General features: G+C 33.9%; 1 protein-coding gene across 1 annotated transcript in view; it reads left to right on the forward strand.

Annotated features, from left to right (window-relative positions):
• LOC106661238 overlaps positions 1–22,460 on the forward strand; it is a 62,686-nt gene that overhangs the window by 25,029 nt on the left and 15,197 nt on the right. The window contains exon 2 of the mRNA XM_014384513.2: positions 13,687–13,763. The gene's annotated coding sequence lies outside the window, so the exon portion shown is untranslated. The remainder of the gene's footprint in view (positions 1–13,686; positions 13,764–22,460) is intronic.

Genomic DNA, 22,460 nt, shown 5'->3' on the forward strand with positions numbered 1-22,460 from the left:
TTTGTTTCAACGGTCGGCGATTTGCTGAGTAATTGTACAATTTATTTGCGGCAAATAATAATAATTAATAACTTCTTTCAATTAATTAATCTTTTTATGTAAGGTTTTGGTCGAAATGAAAAAGTTTGTGCCACGAGCGGGATTCGAACCAAAACTTTCGGCCAAATAAGCGGCTGCTCTACCACTTGAGCTAACGTGAAATGGTAGAGCAACGGCATATTTAGCCGAAGGTCGTGAGTTCGAATCCCGCTTCTGGAACTAACTTCTTATTTCAACCAAATCCTTACTTAAAAAGATTAATTAGTTGAAAGAAGTAATGTGGTCAATAGACCACTAAACATAATGGATTTAATAATTAATAACAATAAAATGGAAATTCGGTGAAGTACCCTTTTAGGGCAAGGTTTTGCATCCTGAAGAACTCATTCAACTTAAAACTTTGGAAACTCAAAGGGGGAATTGGAAGAATTTGAAAAATTATGGGCAAAAGTTAAAAATCATATTCGCTGGTGAAGTTTGCTTGAACGGTCTGCCAACAAGGCCAGTAGGCTTTGCCAGGTTTAATATTTGATTTATGAAAACTTTATATTACTCTTCGGATATCTTGAGATGCGGTCTGCTGTGATGTAGGTTTCAGAAAAACTTTTATTTATCGTGCCAACGTTTCGATCTTTATTGAGATCATCTTCTGGGCTCAAACAGTTTGTTTTCTGCGTAATTGTGCCATTCTCGCGTGCCGTGTTGAGAATGTCCTACATTTATTACGTTTATTTACTTGATCAGCCAAAAATACTCTTTATTTGTTTATAAATTAGTATATTTTATACATAAATAAAGAAATTAACAGCCTCATGCAAATTTGAAGGTCTTTGCCTATTAGGAAACCTCCACTTTGAACTTTGCAAGCTCTAAATCCTGTATTCATGGAGGGATTTTACGACTTGATTAACCCAATTTCAAGAAACCATTGCCAAAATTGTATTATGCTTATAAATGTTCCCTAAATGCAAGTTTCTTTTAATTAATAAAATGTAATCCGTAACGATTAAATTGAGATTTCTTTACAGAGGACGAGCCTCTGATTTGGTCCTTACCGATCATGACGGGAGGCCTGATCTTGTTGGAAATTGTACTAACAATTAAATTGCGTCACTGGTTTAATATATTTAGGATTTGTATGTTGGTGTTTTCATTTTCTGTTTGTAAAAATATCTTAAGGCAAAGCACTAACTAAATGTTCAAACTTGACATTGACATTTCTTGCATGGCGGTTCTTCTAGATGAGTAGATAAGTTGCCTTTACACTAAGGAATGATTGAAAAAAAAATATAATTCTGTCGTGGGTTTGAAGAATTTTGAATTCCAAATATTAACATTCCCTTAAGCAAAATCTGAGAATTATTTATAAACAAGGCCAAATAAACATCCCTTTCAAAATAAACAATTATATAAAGACTTTTCCGGTTGAAAATTATTTTTAACTTTTTAACCAAGGACTATGAGTCGCGGATTGACGAAACTTTAAGTGCAGAAATTAAAAAGAAGCAGAAAATATCAATGGGCTTTCAAAGCTAAGAAAATTTATTTAAAGGTTAAAGTTTTGATAGAGTTGTTAGTGAAATAATGAAATATTCACTTGCTCAAATTTAAAATAAATTTATTGCTTTTTTTAATATATCTAGTCGTCGTTGTAAACACCCAATTCCATATACTGTCACTTTTTCAGTTTTCTGTCAAATCAATTTTTTTTGCTTCATATTCGCTTTAACTAGGTTGGACATGTTCCAGTTCTTGACATGTCTATTTATAAATTAGTTAAAAAATCCACTAAAGCAAATATAATAGCCTAGTATAAACTTCTGAGTCGTGGCACTATTTCAAGAGGCGACCGAGGAGCCTTAAGTTTAGACTTAAGTAAGCACGGATGTGGTAACGTCTAGAAAAATTGCCGTTATCAAGGTTTTATTAATGGTTGTCCAAATTTTGTCTTTAGCAAGAAGTAGCTTAACAGTGTAATTCAAAAAGCAGTTTGTTGTCAGCATATTCTCGCCGTCTTTTCGTCGTATGCCCTAAATCATCATGCACGAAGTAAGAGAAGGTACAAAGCCTAACATACAAAATTATTGTTTAAACTTATTCTATACAAAATGTTATTGCTGTGCTATTATTATATTATGTTTTTTGGAACTTTCAAAGATAACTTAATAATATAAAGATTTTAGACTTTACATCCTAATTTTTTATTATAAATGCATTACGAGCCAAACCCCTCAGTACATTTAAAAGCTTAATGAGTGTTTTATTCTAACTAAAATATATAAATGTGTTAATTAATAGATAAATCATACATCGAAATTTGCTTAATTTTTAATCACGCTTTAAGCAGGTACATTCAGAGCGACCTGTTAGTCGATTTTATTTGAGGAAATTGTTTCAATTTTTTCTTTCCCTACCACGAGCAAGTAATTTACTATTAATTAAAATGATAAATAAATTAGTAATTGGTTGAAGAAGTTGTAGAAGATTTCGTTTATCGTGTTTGGGAAAAGTTGCACCGTTTGTACCGTTGAATTCAGCGTCAAAAACCTTCGAAAAAATGTACAGTGCTGAGTATATTATCATTAGAATTAGTTACGTTTCTATGCGTATCCCGTTATCCTGGAGAGTAAAATAATTTAATAAATAATAATAAATAGTTAAATAGGTTATGTATGTTGAGGGCCTATGGGGAACTCGATATTCGGCCCTCTTCCTTACTCATTCACGCAAACAAACAACTATATAACTGTATACACAAATTAACTAATTTATACATAAACACACAGTAATACTGCACAATAATAATATATATTATTATGTATAAATTAACTTTTTTCCACATCCTACATGTTTGTAAATCCCAGGCCCTGAAGATGATCTCAGTAAAGATCGAAACGTAGCATGATAAAGAAAATGTTTTTCTGAAACCTACATCACACCAGACCGCATCTCACGATTTCTGAATAAATATATATTATATTTACAATATTTACAGATGAGGGAACACCCCCTTTACCTTAAGTATTGTATTACACCCCCTTAAGAGGGGGACCAACAACCCCCTCTCATTCCCAAGAACTAGCTTTAAGTCGGGTGCCAAGCTTACATGCTCCCTGTAAGTGGCCAAGGCGCGGAACGCCTCGACCAAGTGTAACTCACTGCGCAACTTTTCTGAGCAAGCGGAGGACACCTGCGCGGAGTTTGCCCCAAAAAACAGGTGTCTGTGTTGGTCGTTACTGATCATCTTGATCGGCTGGTATGTCAGACGCGTTTCGGCATTTCACCACCTTCAGACTGTCCAGTTAAAAAAAAAACCCAGAGCCATCAGTCTTTTATCTATTACCTCTGTGTTCTTTTGCCTCCTCACATCAACCCACTACTATTACAGTTTTCATTCGTGCCACCTCAGTTTAGTGAATTCCCTTGGTGCTTCTCATTTAACTCAAGCCATAGGTGCTTCATAGAATATCTGGGACCTCATTTATGACGACCTAACGGACTCGTTCTTATGTAACACCCCTTGGGCCATTACAACCTAGCTTTTACCCTCCCTGCCGGCGTTCTTTTTTTGGAAAACCAAGCCTGATGAGAAGCAGAAGGGATTCCTTTTTTTAACTCTGCCTTAATATTTTGTCCTCTCTGAAGATGACGAAATGCCGAAATGCTAGGATATGCAGACCAGGATGACCGGTAACGACCAAATTATAAGTTCATCACCCCTTAAAACAAACGAAGAAATCTCACAACATAACATATAAGTTAATATATAAATTATTAAATAGTTTATTAAGTAGATAAATAAATGAGTACAATAAATAATAGAAATAGGAGAGCTTTCATATACTAAAAACAATTTAATTCGTCAGTGCTTCTAGAATCAAGTGAAGAACAAAGTGACTTTTCAAAAATTAAGGAAAAAATGTATGTCTTTTGTATAAGGAAATTCCTAATCCATGGTATTTCAACTATATGAGGTGGCTAGCGGCTGAAATTTATTTTGGGGTACTTGTAGTTTCTTAAGATTTGTGTGGCAAGTGCAGTTACAAGTAGGACGAGCGTACAGCAGCATTCGCCTGTCTATTGCTTTGTAGATAGTCATTTCATTGATTTTTCTCATAGATGAGTCCCGATTTAGTAGAGGGGAAAGGGTTTTCATGGATATTTTTCCCTCTTTACTAAAGTAAAGTTTGCAGAAAAGTTCAATTTTCGGTCTAGTGTTGTCAGAATCACCGTCTGAGAAAGATTGGGGTACAGTTTTTGCCGAAATAAAATTTAATCTTCGTCTTTGGCAAAAGTGTAGGATTCGTTTTAGAGACAAATTCTAATTATGAAAGTAGAGAGCTTGGCATCCAGGAAGAACCACACATTGCAGCATCATCCGATTAAAACGTCAAATACCGTTCAATTATTTAGAGAGGGCAATTAGGTATATTAAAAAGAGTGTTTGTCCGAAAAACAGATCACTGATGTACTCCAGTGACAATTTGAAAAAAGAAAGAGCTTGATTGAGAGAGAAACACGTAACGACCTGCCACTAAGATAGGATGTGTGGTGGAAATGAATATTCATACGGCCTCGTAAAAAGGTCATGTACTAGGTTACTTTAGTCTGGTTCCCCTCATCCACTATTTGGCATAGAGCGTGAATTGTTAATCATATTATTCCTCCAAATTCCTTCCCACCTAGCCATGCTGCGTTGATTCAGCCATCTCTTAACTCTCTCTCTCTTTGTGTGTGTGTGTGTGTGTGTGTGTGTGTGTGTGTGTGTGTGTGTGTGCGTGTGCGTGCGTGCGTGCTGTGAGTAGGGACAGAGTACGACCGATACTGACAAACCGACTTAGACTACTTTAGACCTAAAGAAGTAAGAAAAAATTTTGTTGTTTAATACAGACAAGATATTAAAATGATAATTTACTATTAACACTGTTCAACTTTCTATTGGATAATAACGTATTGAATGAAATTTTATAAGATCAATTATCGAATATTTCATACAACGCTTGTGACCACAACTGAAGGACTTTCTGCACTGCGCTCAATTCTTTGGTTGCGCTAGTATTGCTTAGCAAAACTACTTTTAATGCAATAGTAAAGCGCTATGTAAAAAATAGTGAGATTAATCAATCTGTTGCAATAGATGATACATAGTATATTTATCGTTGTACCTGTTGATCTTCAGAACAAAGTTGTGAAACGACAACAATTTCCATTTTTTTAAGCCGGAAAAAGTCGAATAAAACGTCCAGATCGCAGTTCATGAATAATTCAAACCCGTATGCCTTTTGTAATTCAGATTTTGCGGCTTGAACAAATTCTGTTCCAAAACTCTCCGTCCGTGTACGGCGAAGAGTCGGCTAAGGCCGAGGGCTTTCGTCAAACTTAGCGTCGTTCAAGCTCCGGCTTCGAAATCAAAGCAAACAACACTGTTTGTCAAAAGCTCTTTAAAGGCCTTTTCATCCTCTTGAATGGGGTTCAGGCTTGTTTAACGCTCTGATCGTCCAGCACAATAACCGACCCACTTATTTTGCATACGATTTGCAACCAAGGAAGGCCAGTCGGTTTCCTCCAGGGATCCTGGAATCAGATCTAGCTCGTCTATAAAAACCGGCTCCCACAATTATTTTATTTTATGCAAAACGACACTAACGGAGATGAACCTTCCTTTTATAGGATCGTTAAATTTAAAAAATACGAGTAAAACATCCTTGATCACTTAGAACAAAAAAAACGAACCTATCGCTTTAAAACTATTTGCCTGCCTGTTATAATATTTGATCGCCATTATTTTTATGAAAACTATTTAAAATCTAAGGTCATTTCAGGATTCCGCGAATCTTGTACTAATCTCTAATCCCAATAATTACATCATTAGGTCAAAAAGACAGACTCGCAGACTCTCATTTTGTAAATAACCCAACATTAGTTGTAATAATAATTAAATGTTGATTATATAAAAATGGTTAGAACAAATTAATTAAATCGATTGGCAAAATTAACCTTTAATGATGTTATTAAGTATTTTTGTAATTAACATAAAACTTTAAGCGCATTAAGCCAGCTTTGGTTTGCGGTGTAGTTTCAATCCGTCTGGCTCACAACAAATTCTGTTGTGACCTAGCAAATCTAGACAGGGACTAATTACGTTTACAGATCAACAGCGCGTGCATGCATACTTATTATGTACGGTTACCAATTACATATAAATTATTGGGTAAAATGTAATGTCAGTTTTTACATATGGTTATTTTATTATTTTCAAAAGATGGTCAATGGTTATGGATTTTTTTTTTGGCAACCTGCAATCAAAATTCTTTACAACCTTCCACTTCCTTTTCCTTAGTTGTTCGAAAGAGTTTAAATAATTTAAAAAATTACAAAACTTTTATATTTCTGTTGAAAGGATTATCTGAAGATTTCAATACGGCGGGTGAGTATATCGTAGCAATATTTAAACAATTTTTCCCCTTCAATAACGAAATATGAAACCTTGCGTTGTTATATGAATAATTCAACAGATCTATCGTTATATGTTACAAATATCAACTCATGGAATTTGTCGAAGAACACTATTTGAAGCAATTGGCCTTTTCTTTCTCAGGTAACTCTTTCAGTATAAGATCGTCCAGATACTCGGATTAATTTTTATTGTGTAAAGTTCTCCCATAATAGTAGAAATTTGATGTCCGTTTGGCTGTTTTGAGGTCGCAGCTGGATAATCTAGCTATTTTGAAACCAAACAAAAAACGAATGAAACTGTAAGATTAAACACCTTCTATGATATTTCTCAAACGATCTTCGCTGGATTATGTCTAATAAAAGATTTAAGTTCATCCAGAATATTTTGCTTTCTAACAACAAATCTTCCCAAAACCTCATCTCGTATCATCTTTAAAGCATAATGCTATAGAGGCTTTATTGTTACAGTACTTCATCAAAAAAGTTCATTTCGTTCTTGAAAAGTATTTTGAACGTAGAACAACTTCTAGACAAAAAAAATTTAAAGAATGGCACAATTACACAGAAGACAAACACTTTGAGTGAGTAGAAATACTTTCATTGAATATATAAAAAATATATTTTGCATTGTATAAATTCATTTTTTCCACATTACTATTGGTTAAATTTAAATAATGTTTGTAAATCACAGGCCCTGAAGATGATCTCAATAAAGATCGAAACGTTGACACGATAAAGAAAATGTTTTTCTGAAACCTACATCACACCAGACCGCATCTCACGATTTCTAAATAAATAGTACATATCATTGGCGTTTGACGCAGGTGAAATTCTCACAAAACAGAGGAGAGTGAGTTTGGCCTCACCCCATTTATACCCTTGACGTCGTTTCAACTGCCTTCGATCCATTGTGGAGCCGCAAAAAAAACAATGCCACAAAACTAAAATCGGAGCAAATAAATTTGGTCTGATGAGGTAAAGATGTGTAAAAGTAAAAGTTATTGACGTTCTTTTATCATTATAATACAGCGTACATACTTTAGGAAAGATAGACTTTCGACAGTACAAAATCTGCTAACTGATCTGCAATATAAATAATTCTAAATAATACTAATAATTAAGGTTTTTAGTTGAGATAAAAAAGTCAATGGCTCGAGCGGGATTCGAACCCACGATCTTTGGCTAGATACGCCGCTGCTCCACCACTTGAGCTATCGTGACCTCGATCCACTCGGACTCTAACTTCCCACGTCAACCCCACCTTTTGAATTTTCTCTCCTTTTTGCCATTTTTCAAAAAGGCAAAAAGGAGGGAAACTTCAAAAGGTGGGTTTGAGGTGGGAAGTTAGTGTCCGAGTGGATCGAGGTCTCGATAGCTCAAGTGGTAGAGCAGCGGCGTATCTAGCCGAAGATCGTGGGTTCGAATCCCGCTCGTGCCATTGACTTTTTATCTCAACTAAAACCTTAATTAATTGTAATATATTAATTGGTCAAGCGGACCACGAAATTAGTGAAAATAATACTAATATTGAATATATGAACTAAATAATATTATTAATATTAAAGATATGGAGTTTTTTCTTTTTTTAATGGCCTAACGGTCGAAGCATATTAGCCAAAGGTGACGTTTATGATGTGTATTAATATTTTTTTTTGGGGGGGGTGAAGAAAAGGCTGGTGGGAATCGAACCCAAGACCGCGGAGTATATGAGGCAAGAGTCTCTCGCACTAACCACTCGGTCCCCGGTGATGTGAAAATATGGAGTTAATTGCAGTAGTACTATTTTTAAAAATAGTTCATTCATGTCACTTTGTTAATTTTTCTATTATACAGTCAATGCTATTTTAATTGGTTTTATTTTTTATACTGTAAATTAATTTTGAACCATCAGTTTTTGTCAATTAAAAACAACATTAATGAAAATTTAAAGTAAACAAATTTTCATCACGGAAAAATTCAGCCCAATGCTCGAAAAAATTAGTTCAAATTGAAACTAGTTATCATAGTTCGTTACTGTTCTTCGGGTAGGAATGTTAATTTATACAAGTATGTCATGACACAATGACAACCGGCTGTAAATGAGAAAAAAGCTACATTGTTCATTTCAAATAGTGCAATTTTAAATCGGCTGGATTGCCTTGAGGTGGTTGACCGTTTTAGCCATCACGGGATTTCCTCCCACCATTCGTCACCCAATTGTTGTTTTTTGTGTATCAAATAGTTCAACGTTTAGTTTTAATTAATACACAGCTTATTGATCGTTGCAGACCATATTTTGTTCCAACAAAATTTTTTTCAGAGTTTAAACAAGATTTGCGGTATGTCTTAAACGTTTGAATCAGTGCCGCTTGTTTGATTGCCACCAGTGGAAGTTATATTTAATCTCTTTCATGTAGAATGAAAAAAATTCAAATCTATATTTCCTCGTCATATAAAATATAAACAACGTTTCTTTTCCGTTTCCTTATTAAGGTTTTTTTCTGAGGTCGATCGAGGTCTTCATTGCTCACGAATAGCTTTCCTGAGTCCCATTGGGCAATTGCAAAGGCTTTATATTTCGTTGTCCCTGTCTCCTCTAGACATTGTTGTTCATCTGTAGATTGTTCTTTTTTTAAAGTCTGGTTTTACAGCAGAACAACCCGGAAATATGCCCGGAAAGATCGTTAATCCCTTTGTGATTATAAGAGATTCCTCTTTGTCCCATTGGGTTGTTTTTACAAGAGTGTAGTATTTTTGCTTGCCCCATACCTGGCATAAGTTTCCAGTATTTCTTGCGTACTTTAGTAACCAAAGATTCCATATCTTTTGAATGTAGCTATTATTTATGATCTGAAGGTTGTTATATGTTGCTGGGAGGCTTCCTTTTTGGCTTTGATGTTCTCCTAGTTGCCTGAGATTTTGGGACCATGACCGACGTGCTATTTGTAGATCCTAGTTTTCTTAGGGTATTTATGCTGTTCTAGAGTATTTTGGATTTGAACAGATATGCCTTTAGGACTACCTGGATACTTATAGATCATTATAGTTACATCCTTAAGATGTGGTGGACTAAGGAGAGTAAGATCACTTTTCACGATTTTTGAGCCATCTGTACCCTCTAGAAGAGCTCCACGTTTTTCTTCTTTTGTTATTCTTTCCATTGAGCTCTTTTTACAATAATTACGTTGAATAGATTTTCAAAGTCTAATGTTTTCTCTAATGCGCTAGAGATGCTTTTAGCCATACCAAATTAGGTTTGTCGAAATTTTTGTTATGACCAGTGCTTCTGTGATGGATTCTTTTCACTGTACGACGAATTCCCAATTCCCTAATCCTTTTAATTATATAGTTAAGGGTAGCAGCTTTAGGTAAGTTCCATTACGGTGTTGTGAGTTTTTTTAAGCCGGCCACACATGCTAAAAAAATTATTCTTTGGGCTTTTTCTTATAATTCCCTTGCCTTTCTTTGTTTTATTTCTTGCCACCATATGTAACTTGCTTATGTGATCGTGAGACTTGACTCTCGTAAAGTATGTCGATAAAATCATCTAAAATTTAGTCACTAAGTTCTAAAATAAAGTTTTTAGTATATGCAAAGACAATTTCCTATGTATAAATTTATTTCCGAATTGTTATACATATTTTTTATGTATAAGGATCTGTATAATAAAACAAAATATAATGTCTTCCAAGAAATATATTTGTATTGTATATACACGAAATACAATTGTGTCGCATTAACAGCGTACAGAATTACGGAGGTATTTTTTTCTTTTATAGTAAAAAAATGGTTAGTTTTGAGTTTTATTTAATTTAAATTTAACACAGATTGTTGCAATGAAAAACAACCTCAATTTTTGCAAGGAAATATGGTCATTTGGCCTTGTTGGTCAGGATATTCAATTACAAACAGTTCAGACCTATAAACATAATACTATTATTTGCATAATTACCAATAAAATATTTATTGTGATGCCTGATGTCGTTCGAGGGGTGACAAAAATCATTTCAAATGTTTGAATTTTCTTTTGAAGACGATTTTTTTCACAACCATTTTCATCTTACATCTTGATAGAAAAGTTTGCATATCAAAAGGGTTTTAACATAGATGATTAGTTTATATTGACAATAATGCCTTTAAAAACGACAATAACTTTTTCTTGTGATCCGATTTCAATTGTGAAAAGTACTTTTTTGTCTTTGAAGTGTTTAATACTCCCAGTCTCCTCTTTAAAGACCAGAGGTGCGGAAGAATTTGACAAAAGTTACTTTTTTTTAACGATTGGTCAGCATTTTGGCCGGCGAGGTTGGTAGTTGGCTCAATCAATTGTGTTAGAAAATTCCGAAGATCATCAAAACGTTTCTTCCCAGCCGTCTAGCCCTGGGGGGAGCGGTTTTGGCCAACGTGGACAACATCTCGTCTAATTTCATTTGTCATCAGATTTCTAATCGCGTCCGTCTTACGAGTTTCAAACATGCACATTCTTAAAAGCCAGTGGACGCTTTTCTCCCCTCCGGGTTTTAACTGCCAACCCTGAATCGAACCTGAAATACAAATCGTTAAGGATAATTCAAACCATCTGGTTTTTTTCGGAAGAAAATCAAAAAGGATCGCCCGTGACACGGTTAAAATAAAACAAAGTTTCTTCGAATTTCATTTTTAGCTTCGCCCCATTTCCCAGGCGACCGCACCATGGAAATTAAATGTTCTGAGACAAAAACCAAACTCGAGAACTTGTTAAAAAGAGGGTTTTAAATCAATTTTTCAGCCAAGTGATCCCGCCAGAGAGTCAGTTTTACAGCTCTCGACACCGAATTAATTTGTCCGGATATTAATGGGACTCCGTCTATTAATTTTTGACCCGGAGCCAGAAATTTGATAACCACGGCCTTCGCTTTAATATATCCGAAAGTTAACAGGCCCATATTATTTTTTGGCCCGGCACCAGCCATTGTGGTAATGGGACATAAACGTAAAACTATAGGCAATAAGCACTATATTGAAAAGTCTGGTGTAGGAATATCCAGTCTTGTAAAGTAAAACATTAACGAATGCAAATAATTTTAACCTGTGCAGTCAAAAAAGGCTAAACAAAACAAGCTCCAATACATTTCAGAAGACAAATCACCTTAACCACATTCGTTTAAATGTTAGCTCTCATCTACGTAAAAAATAATTAATGACAAATCTTCAACTCATGGAATAAGTAAGAAAAATCTTAGGGTATGTACTGTCTTCTAACCACTATTTCAGTAAAAAATTAATTTAAAACATAAAATCGAACTAATGACTAAAATTTTTGCCAGAAAGCTTATGTTAAAAACTATAAAACAAATCTTGGTTAATAGGTGGACTCATCTACGTAAAAAAATTAATTAGTGACTAAAATCTTGAACATGACCTTCAGTTTTTGGAATACGAACTATAAAAAATTCTAAATAAATAAGTTAGGAGATAAATAGTGGAGATCTTTCCTTGGTCAATAAACCTTCCAGAATTCTAGGCAATGGACTAAAAGCAAGAAAAATCTTTTGTTATGTGCTGTCTTCTAACCACAATTTGAATAAAAAATTAATTTAAAACATAAAATTGAACTAATGACTAAATTTTTGCCACAAACCTTATGTTAAATATTATAAAACAAATCTTGGTTAATAAGGTGGACTCATCGACGTAAAAAAAGTAATTAGTGACTAAAATCTTGAACATGACCCTTCAGTCTTTGGAATACGAACTATAAAAAATTTTAAATAAATAAGTTAGGAAAATAAATAATGGAGATTTTTCCTTGATCAATAAACCTTCCAGAAATCTAGACAATGTACTAATAGCAAGAAAAATCTTTGGGCATGTACTGTCTTCTAACTACAATTTGAATAAAAAATTAATTTAAAACGTAAAATTGAAGTAATGACTAAAATTTTCGCCAGAAACGTTATGTTAAATACTACAACACAAATCTTTGTTAAAAGATGGACTCATCTACGTAAAAAAGTAATTAGTGACTAAAATCTTGAACATGACCCTTCAGTTCTTGGAATACAAACTAGAAAAATTCTAAATAAATAAGTTAGGCCAATAAATAGTTAAGATCTTTCCTTGGTCAATGAACCTGCCAGAATTCTAGATAATGTACTAAAAGTAAGAAAAATCTTTGGGTATGTACTGTCTTCTAACTACAATTTGAATAAAAAATTAATTTAAAACGTAAAATTAAAGTAATGACTAAAATTTTCGCCAGAAAGCTTATGTTAAAAATTGTAAAAATATCTTGGTTAATAAGGTGGACTCATCTACGTAAAAAAGTAATTAGTGACTAAAATTTTGTTCATGGCCCTTCAATTTTTGGAATGGAACCTGTAAAAAAAGCTAAATCAATAAGTTAGTCCAATAAATAGTGGAGATCTTTCCTTGCTCAATAAATCTTCCAGAATTCTAGAGAGTGTACTGAAAGCAAAAGAAAGGCAGATTTGGGCTTAGATAAATCAGTAATATCTATATGTTATCTATATATTATTTAATGTTATTTTCAAAAACATATTTCCATTGCTAAAGAAAAGCAATAGTTTTTAATAGAATAAATAGTTTTCAAATTTCAAAATTCTTATTTCTATCGTTCGTTTTTTCACTCTAGTACAATATTTGAATTGAATTATCGTCAAATATTGATATAGTTTTGAAGGTCGAAAACCGTTAATTTGCCTGAAACGTTGAAACGTGTCGTCTGACAAATAGCAGCAGATGTTTTCGGTATGTAAATAGTCTCTTCGTATATATTCCTATATTCGTAGTGTGTGATAAATAACGAATAAAAAAACTATAACAGCTGGTTGTTTCATTTAATTTTAAACTTTAGGCCACAATTTTATACGTCGTTCGAATATTTTGATTGCAATTTTAGTTAATATTCGATGAAAATGCTACCTTTTGAAAATAATATTTAAGATTATTGATTAATATCATTTTATTAATCCAGAGAGGCTGCCAATGGGTGACTTTCTTTATAATGCCCGTAATGCCAAAAACATAAATTATCCAACCTGCTGGTTGTATATAATATAGGTACAGTTGTAGATACAAATAAATGAAGTTAAAAAAAAGAAAGGATTATTGAGATTTATCGAACTTTACTGATATACTAATATTATTCTTTTCTAACTAAATTAGCAATAAATGTGTTTAAATAATAATACTATTTCTTCTTTTTTATAGATATTTTTCATTGAGAGTTGAACATCGTGAAATTTAGGATGTGGTGCCGTTTTCGACGCTAATCATCTCAATTTGAGGTATGTTGTCAATTTACCAGTCGTGCTTTTAAGTTTGTTGAGAAAACATGACGAAGTTTTATTATTTGTTTTATTCAAATCTAGTTTCCGTTGTTTGGTTGCTTGTATGTTAAACGGTACAACAGATTTTACAAGCATGATTGTCATTTTTGTCGCATTTCTGAAGTTTAGTTAAAACAACTATTTTTAAATGAGTAAAAACACTCCCAGCTTTAAAGTTTATTAATTATTTGTTTTCTCGCTCATTCAATTCGAAACCATAGGGATAATCACGATCTTTGTGTTAACCCTGTTAGGTTCTGTTAGATCGAGAAAAATGATGACTTGTAACAATCGGCTAGTTAAACATTGCTTAAATTGCTTTAACATTGCTCGATCTAACAGGCTGGGGACAATGTTAGATGTTAGGTCGGATATGTAGTCATATTGTTATCCGTTAGGGTGTAGGTAACCAACATGGCAGCTATAAATTTAACAGCTGTTTTTTATTCTTAAATATGCATTAATTCAATCAAACCAATATTTTTCTTTTGTTAATTTCTGACCTGTCATTATACATTCATTTTTATACTTTTGTAGGCTGTTAAACCTTAGGAAACAAGTTAGGTATGTCGGCACGAATTGAAGCGTGTCATTTGTTAATACTTTCGAGTGCATAGATAGCATTTTGAATCAAAGTGTTGATTAATTTTCCTTTTCTATTAACTTCTGGCATCTTACAATTTAACACAATACAAAACCATAACAAACAACAAAAAGCCTTCAATATAGCTTTATTTTTGGTTCTATCAATTGCCAGGTGCAGTATTTCGGAAAAATTAATGTTTAACATGCTAAGAAACGTCGGGGGCGTTCACGATCTTCCTGGACATTTAACACGAGTTAACATCTTACAGACATCGTGAATACCCCTAACATCGGAAAAGCACTAACCAGGACCAGCCATCAATGAATTTCGATTTTGAAAACCGGTCTGACAAATACGATTGGGCAAATCTAATAACGCGACAAACAAAGAGGAAACGCTGATTTATTACATAGCGTGTCATTTCATAAATGGAAAGAAAAATTACATTTGAAAGTCTGACAACTGGTAAAAAGTTAGATTTGAACCTTTTCTTGCACTGCGCTAGCTGAATTTTAATTATTTTAAAGATTTATGCGTCACAAAGACACTGCTTTTTAAAACTATAATGATATTTTCTGCAAGTAAAACTTGTTCGACTATCAATTATCTCGTAGAGTATCAAATCAGTTATTTATTGTTTTTGTTATTCCATTTAACAGATTCTCTATTTATTATACTAGTATAGGCTGTATTTTTCCATAATTTTTCTTAAATTTCAACCTACTCACATTTTCATTTTTCGTGCTGACTGCTGTTTAACATGGTTTAAGTACTCTTTGACACCCATAATAGGCGAATTACAAAGATTCCTAACTCTAAAAAATTCAAGATCTAAGGCATGGCATCGAAACATAAAAACGCCCTTTTTATTCATCCTCGTGTTTTATTCATGATCTTCAAAGATTCATCTATGATTACACAGGTCTTTAGTCGCTCACTGCCTTCTTCGGGAGCCTAAAAGTATGTAATCATTTTTCCCAGTTCAATTTTTATCTTGGGTAATCCTCAAAATGATTTTTATCTGTTGTCTTGAGAAAGAACTGACAATTGTGTATTAAGTCAAAGAATTACGCATTGGGTGATTTCATGATAGTTTTTTTTAATCCATTGTTGTATCACAAAGCTTTGTCATTCAACATTTTACAATAATGTCATTGTCGATGTTTTGTTTTTTGAATGTTTCCCATATGATGAACTCTTAGCAATATTACTCTGCCAGAGAAATAAAAAGGCTTGGAATTCAAGAAGCTCAAAATTTTAAACTCGGACACACGTAAAACTTACAGAAGTATAACTGGATCCTGGTAAATCTCCTGACTAGACAATGTCGCCTGAGAAAGCATGTGCATCGGTTAGGAGTACTGAAACATAAAAGTACTGAAACTAAAGAATCATTGTGCACATTTTACCAAGAGTAAAATGAGACAGCGGAAGACACTCTGTGTTACTGTGAGGGATTATCCAGGCGTATATTTCTGCTGATTGTCGGCGAAAAGATTCAGACATTCTCCTACACAAAAGAAACGCTAGCCAGGCTGAAACTGAAACCTCCTGGTAGGTGAAGTTGACTGTGAGACCACCTCTTCTATCCCTATGACTTTTCTTTACATCAACTAGACTTGTTGCATCGAACCTATAGAATTATAAAGACCTGCATGACTGGTCTACATAACTACAAGTTTGTCGTCTAGCAAACGTATATCTTTTTTTTGTCGTTGAAATTAATTTGAAACGAAGAGCTAGACTTAAGAAAGGGAAAGGATATGACTAGGCGGAGAGAGTGAGGAAGGGAATCCCATGAATTAAAGGCAAGGATCAGGAAGGCTAAATGCAGTAGTTTTATATTTAGGAGGTATAGGTCATAAGGGCGGGAGCTAGTTTGAGAGGGTATAAGGATCTGAAGGTGCAAAACTGATGTGTGTTAGTGGAAGTGGAAGATCTTATTGAGGAAGGGCCAAAGGGAGTATTGCCTGTAGAAAGGATAAAACAACTTGCCTGTGTACAGATCCATGTGGAGTCAAAGTAATATGTACGAAAAAATTCATTAGACATTTAAGCTTACTTCAAGCTCCACAGTGAGTCCTCCGTAATCAGAGTAGGGAATAATAATAAGGGAGGAAACTACGAGCTCATGCATTCTACAGTGGAGAATGCTGGTACAACGAACTGCTGAAGAGTGTCAAAGCAGCGGCAGACAATTGGGCACCTCCAGAACAAAGTTTAGTCAAGGATAAAATCCCAAGATTCTTGAGGGTGAAACAGAATGAACTAGGGTGATTTTTAATTGTATTGGAGGGTTAAGGATAAAAGGACTGGAGGAATGAACTATCCAGTTACAATAGGCTGGGACTTTCCACCTTTCAAGTAATGCCCATTTTGATCGACCCAGAAGCTAAATTTGTGGGTCAATGCTTATGATTACTATAAAAATACCAAATACCCTGTGGTATAACTTAGGAGTTAAATCCTAAGACGATCTTATGGTCGTACCTTACGATAGTAAGACTTTCCGTATACAAGTTACATAATATGGTAAAAAATATAGCGAAGAAAGACAGAGGAAGTACTGCCAAAATTTCAAAGACGAGCTTGCCTAGGTACTGGTGCTTTTAAAACAGAAACGGCAGCCGCAATATAAAGTATCTTCACGCCACCTTAATATGGATTCGTCGGACAGTGGAAAGAAAGTATCATACAAATGTTAGTCATACCAAAATTTTCAATAAAATTAAAATAACTGACTTGGCTACACCTACCTTGTGACGCTTTAGTTAAAATGCTAGACTTTACATTTTTCCCCGTTATTTATAAAGTGAAGTGATTCCTGTTATGAAGAAGAGTCAATCTGAGTGTCGCGGTCATACTTCTTTACAATACGTTATTCATCTTATGATCAATTAAAAAGCTATGGGCTATGAGGGTTCGAATCAGAACCGCTAGCGTGACAAAAATAATCGGACTCGCTTACATTTTATTTTAACAGCAAAATAATACTCTTTAGCACGTGCTGCAATTAATTAATTGTACAGTCACTGTTATAATTTATAAACACCTTTTCATTATAGTTAATTTTTGAATTTATGCAATAACTTGACATGTTAACCCAAAATTTAGCATATCAACGTTTATAACAATTACGTTGTTTCACATAAAATGTCCGATTCCAAGGTAAAGGGATTTTAGTAAAATTACTATATAAAAACAAAATTTTATTCGAAGTACATTTGCCCAACGCGTGATCTACTTTTTTATGCCAGAACTGAAGAATTTTGAGCTTTGAAATAAAACAAAATCTGAGAACGCTTTTTGGACTTGAACATCATTTTGAAAAATATTTTCTTGGACGAAGTTGTCTAAATTCCTGAACATGTGAAAATCTGTTGGAGAGAAGTCTGGAGGGTGAAGTGGATTGCTGGCTGAAGAACTTCGCAGCCAAGCTCTTTCAATTTGTTTACGGTATGTTTTGAAACATGAATCTGGCGTTGGCGTGTAGGAATATAGGATCTTTCCGATTTACCAATGCAGATTGTTTTTTGAGTAATTTTTTATGCATTTCGGCAATTTCTTTGCAGTACCTGTAGGCAAAAAGGTGTAGTGAATAATTCCAGCCATGGACCACCATACGGTAACCATAAATTTTGTTGGATGTAAATTTGGTTTTGGTTTGTGTACTGGTCTTTCGTCGATGTTGAACCAGTACTCATTGTCATATGCAATTCACTTTTCATCGTGATTATTCTTTCAAGAAAAGGTTCGGTTTTTTGCCTGGCGTGCGACGAAACGCGTGTATCAAGGCGCTTCAACTGCTGTCGCTCAGTGAGCTCATGAACCCATAGATCAAGCTTTTTGACTTTTCCTATGTTCCTGACATGGCACCTCCATTTGTTTTTAGTTGTGCTGCGAGTCCTCTGACTGTCTGATGGTGGTTTTCTTTCACTTGAAGCTTAAAGACATTGTGTCAATTAAGGTTGGAGATCGTCCGCTGGGCTCGTTTTCCAATTCGGTATTCCTAAAACTTAGCAAACCAACGGCGAATGGTCCGTTCAATTATACTCCCTTCCCCAAAAGATTTACTGATGTTCCTTCCAACCTCAGCAGCCGACCGAATTTCAACTCGTAAAGAAATATCGAACGAAAATCGAGTGTTTCCATGTTGATATTTGGAGATATACTAAAAAGTGTTTAATGAATTGGGGAGCTCGTTATTATAATCAAAAGTGGTGGATTAATAACTGCTTAATTATAATATGTAAACAATTGGAAGTACACAACAGAAAACCGCTACATCCTCTCTGAATTTCTGAAACTATAAAATCTGACATTTCATGTGAAACAACACAATATTTTTTCTGGCATATGAGACGTATTTAGTAGAATATCAAGTTTAACATAACGCTTAAACTAATCTCAATACATAAAATCGCGATTATTTTAATTTAAATTTTATTAAATATATATCAAATTGTACCTTGCATAATATTAATATTATAAATGGAAATTAAAGCCACTTAAATGTTTCGAGGGGAAAATTATCTTTGAATAAATTATACGGATTTTTATTTCTGCATCGGATAAAACTTTAATATTAGCAATAATGAGCACGTGTATTGATATTTTTTCTTCGCTGCCTAATGACCCTTTATTGCAAAAAAAAAATCAAAAAATATTTTTTTTAGGACAGTACAACGAAAGGTAATTAAGATAATATATAATTATTTTTAACATGCTGTAACTATTTCTGTACATACGTGCATAAAGACATACGTAATTATTATAAGATTTAAATAGTTTTCAAACTTTTTTCTATGTTTTTTAATTAACACGTTTTCAATTAAGTTTTAAACGTTTAATTTGCCATAACTGGCCATAGTTTTTATGTAAAAACTTCATGTTCAAACTATATTTTGTTGTTCAGCTATAATTTTATTAAGATTTAATTAAAAGCTAAAAATCAATTATTTTATCTTCTTTCTAGGTTTCTATGAATTGACCATGTTAAAACAAGGAATTTTATCAGTCTTTGCTTAAATTTAATACGACATAGCTAAAATCAGTCGGTTTCTCATTTCTAAAGTAAAAATTCACTTTCGAATTGAGGCAAAAGATGAAGCAAGTGTGAGAAACTTGTCTGTGCTCAGATTACACTTTAAATGAAATGCTGATCAATCAGCAGTGAAAAAGGATCCTTTTAACTAAAATCTTATAATATATCTTAGGGTGTGGCATGTTTATCATGGTATTTGATCGATTAGTTGCATTGATATAAAATTAGACATCCCGCCGGTGAACACGTCTAGGGCGAAGAATGGGCGGGAGTTCAATTATTACACCATACGTGTTTAATTCATGGTTAATTAATCGGACGTTAAAAACCCTTTCATTAAAACTCTTTTTAAATTATGCTAATTAATTGCTAGTACGGCTGAATCGCACGTTGAGGGTCACTACGGTAAGAAAAGCCAAAATATCATGGCCAAAGGGGAAAAAATCTGAGCAGATTAGAATTGCATGAAGTTGTAATTTGGTGTTTAATTTAAATTATAAAATACTGATGAACTGTTTGCTATGTGTTGTGACATGATAATACATGGCTTTCTCTAACCGTAAGCGTTTACAATAATAACATTGTTAAATAAGTAATTATAGCCGTAATATGACGCTTTTTTTACTTTTCTTAAGCTAAATTTTCAAAAAGAAAAGAGAATTTTACGTCGCTTGCTTAACTTTGGGTCCGGCATGCATTGTTTGTTTTATCATTGTCATCTTCTTGGCATTTCTGAATTTTTCCAGTGGGCCCTGGGGTAAGGCAAGGGTGCCTTTTAAGCCCCGTACGTTTTTCTTTGTAATTAAACGTCTTGCCATCGATCCTTGATGGAAGAGTTATAGACGGAAACACCAAAATTAACTAGCTGCTGTATGCAGACGATGTTGCGCTTATAGCCGACAACACAGTTGCTCTTCAGTTGAATATAAACATACTGAAAAAATATTGTGAAAAACTAACTCTGAACTGAATGTGATGATCTTCAGAAAGGGTGGTAGACTGAAGTTAACCAAGAAATGATTTTACAAAGGTTTTCGAATATACGTCGTTAAAACATACAAATATTTGGGAGTCGCTTTGAGATCTCGATTATCGTTCGGTCATCACCTGAACGAAAAGTGTTCTAGGGCTAAGCTGGGTCCGAACAGCATCTGGTCAGAGTTTTTTCTCACAAAACGAGGTACCTTCGCAAACAAAATATGGGGTTTATAATAGTGATCGATAATTTGTCATGCAGGTCAAAATTTAGGGTATAATCGCTATGAGGTCTTGGAATGGTTTCATAGGTATTTCATAAAAAAAATATTTTCTCTACTTAAAAACACCCCTACTTGTATGGTTAATATTGAATCCTCTATTGAACCAATTTTCGGATATAAATTACGTTGGCATTTTATATTTTGTTTGAGAGTGTTGTCACTTCCGGGTCATTGATTGGTAAATGCTGTAGCCAGGGAGGTGGTAAGGCGTACGACTCTCTGCTTTGATACCTGGGGTACATTCGCTCGCAATTACTCTTGTGAATTTGATCTTTCCGTAGACAATAAGCCTCTGTAGAAGACTCAGCTTTTCTTACTTTTACAGAAAATAGGAATAGTTGGTTCATCGAGGAGTCTGTGAGGATGGCTGTGCAGTCTGAGCACTTTCTTCTGTATAGAACCCTTTCGGAGTCAGATTTGGAATACAGTGTTTTTGGCAGCAGTCTGGATTGAATCTTTGTCAGTTGAGGTGATTGTTCAGGCTGAAAGGGGAATTATTATTTCTCAATTATTTGTCCTGGTTGAGAAAGGGTCCTCTCAGGGAAAGAGGTTCTATGTGCAATTTGAATGCCAGGGAGGATCTTCATTTCCTTTGTGAATGCCCTGTGCGAGCCGAATTTAGCCTTCTGTACATGGAAAATAGCTCTCTCGCTGCTCCAGCAATTGTAAGAGATTTGACAAGCCCTCGGCTTTTGCAATAAAGGCCTGGGAATACAGGTACAACTTAATAAGGCAATTTAATTACTAATTTTGTTGCTCGTTTTACTTTAAATATTATTTCCTATGTAAGATTAACTTTATATAACTGGATGGAAGAAAATACGCATTTTAGTTTAGATTTTTATTTTCACTTATGTATTTTTTTATGTTAATTAAAATCATCGTTAATATTACCGCTGTAAAATAAATTAAATCATCATATGATCAAAAGGATTCCAAACTCTGGCAGACGGTTTTTGCCATGCTTAAAATCTATTGTAAATATATTTTAAACTTATTTTTAATAATAAGTGTATTCTTCTTCTTCATTGTCATCTTCTGTGCCAAGAAATAATTGGATTAAGAGCACAACAACTTCTTTACGTCTGCATAACATCGCTAGGTTTACTTCCGGTTCATTAAATTTATTTATAGTTTAATTGCTGTCGATGCCTTTCGGAGTTTGTGGTCCGCCTTCCATCGCTGCCCTTGTCATTCATATCGATTCACAAATCACATAGAACATCAGGAAAACGTACACTTCTCAACTTCATAATTTCATTTATTAAAGTTCAAACTATTTTTAATGGCTTTTTAGATTTTGCAGTCAGTCTAACATCGCTTAGGTTTTACACCTTTCATTCTTTCTATATCTATCTTTATCTATACTACTTATCCTTCATAGATAAATAAGTAGTTTGAGACAACACTATTTTTGATAGATGTTTATCCTATTTTTCTACATTAATGACATTATACATTAATTAACATTACTTCATTTTAAATTTTCAAAATTTTATTGAGGATTTTTTTCCAAAAGGCGACAAACGAAAGTAATGAACCTTTTCCTGGTATAGTAAAGTTATTAACAGTTATATTTAAAATTAATAAGGGTATTGCCTTTACAAGTTTTGTATTAAAAAGATACGTGAATGTTATACACAGTGACCAAAAATATTTAATAAGAACAGCTTTTGCGCACCAAGTTTACGCAATTTGAAGAGCAGGATAGTTAATTGCCAGCGAATCGACAGGGCAATCAATCCGCGTTTGAAACATCCATTTAC

The sequence above is a fragment of the Cimex lectularius genome, unplaced genomic scaffold, assembly GCF_000648675.2.
Source record: "Cimex lectularius strain Harlan isolate CLEC.00 unplaced genomic scaffold, Clec_2.1 scaffold342, whole genome shotgun sequence".
NCBI classification, from domain to species: domain Eukaryota; kingdom Metazoa; phylum Arthropoda; class Insecta; order Hemiptera; family Cimicidae; genus Cimex; species Cimex lectularius.